Consider the following 1,560-nt stretch of genomic DNA (forward strand, 5'->3'; position numbering starts at 1 on the left):
TGTTGCTTGGTTTTGCTCTGTCTTGTTTTTGTGCATGTTATTATCTCCGCAGGTCTGTCTAAATAAGATAGGCTGGATGAACAATCTGGAGGAGAAAAGAACCAAACCAACAGTTCCGGAGGACGTGGGTTAAATCATATCTGGCCTACATGATTTACCCTCCTTTTCCATTCCATCCCTGGTTGATACAGTTGATTGTACTAAAAATGGACCTACCCAGCCAGTGTTATAATTCATCGTACGTGTCTGTTAAAATCATGCTTTTTTTCTCTGTCTTTTTATTTTTTTAATTTTATGGTAGAGGTTGTGATGATCCTTTTGTTATTGACTGTTCTACTCAGCATGCCTTCTAGGTTCACATATGTTAGGAGGCATTTGAGATATCCATCCTTATTGTGATAATTAGTTTTAATGCCAAATTGGCTGGGCCTGGGTTCTCAGAAATTTGGCAGCAATGCCCCATGATGTGATCTAAAACAATGCAGTAGACTGGATGAGATCTAACATAACAGTCAATTTTGTGAGCAGCTGGCACGTGTGGTGTAAGGCACTCCCTTTGAATAAGTCACACACTGGATGCAATTGGAAGACTCCTCAGGGGTGTGGCACGCTCCTTCTAAGGCAGACTGTTTGAGAAAAGTTGTCACCTCTGCTGCCTTTGGATACTGTATTTGATTCTTCAACTTTCTTCTTCATCTCTCGGCTTATCCACCCCTGCAGCTACAGTAGTCAAGAGAAGCCTCCAGCTTCACATTTGACCCACAGATGGGGTTTACCTACTTTTACAACTTTGTGACATCACTCATCAGTCAGTGTGTTGTTTGTGCTGGCCTGTGTGCGGCTGCGCTGCTGGAAGCTGTGCCACGGGTGTTTAAATACCAGGGGACCCACACAAAGTGAATAGGTTTCAGCTGAGCTTCCGGAAGAACTCAGACGATGAAGAAGGAATAGACTGTCCACTTCAGAGGAATTAGCCACTGAAACCCCAATGGATAGCTTCAAATATTGTCATTTACTGAAGAACTAATGGATAGAAGCAGAATCTTGTCAGAGACAGTGCTGGAAGATGAGCAACTCAGGCAGGATGGCACTCAAAATAGGACTGAGGAAGAGATGCCTAAACAAAGTGCATCAACTGTAATGCTGTGCATGGACTGCAGGCTGCAAAACCATCATGTGGTCAGGGGGCATGGCAACAAAAAAAAAAGTTGCGAATATCTGTTAATAAATTGAACTTTAAATGTACAAAGAATGAATCTAGGAACATAATATTTGTCAAAAACTAAATGAAACGCATACAGATCAATATCCTAGGTATTAATGAGCTGAAATAGAATGATATTGGCTATTTTTACTCAGAAAATTCTGTGGTTTTCAATGCTGGGAATGACAAATTCAAGAGAAATGATGTTATTTGCATCTTCAAAAACATGTCAAGATAGATCTTGAAATATAATGCTGTCTGTGACAGGATAATATCTATCCAAATGCAAGGAATCAATCAATACAACTATTATTCAAATTTACGCACCAATAACTAAATCTAGTGATGCAAATTTT

The sequence above is a fragment of the Echinops telfairi genome, unplaced genomic scaffold, assembly GCF_000313985.2.
Source record: "Echinops telfairi isolate 266 unplaced genomic scaffold, ASM31398v2 ScPeMD7_6;HRSCAF=24_1, whole genome shotgun sequence".
Taxonomy (NCBI): Eukaryota; Metazoa; Chordata; class Mammalia; order Afrosoricida; family Tenrecidae; genus Echinops; species Echinops telfairi.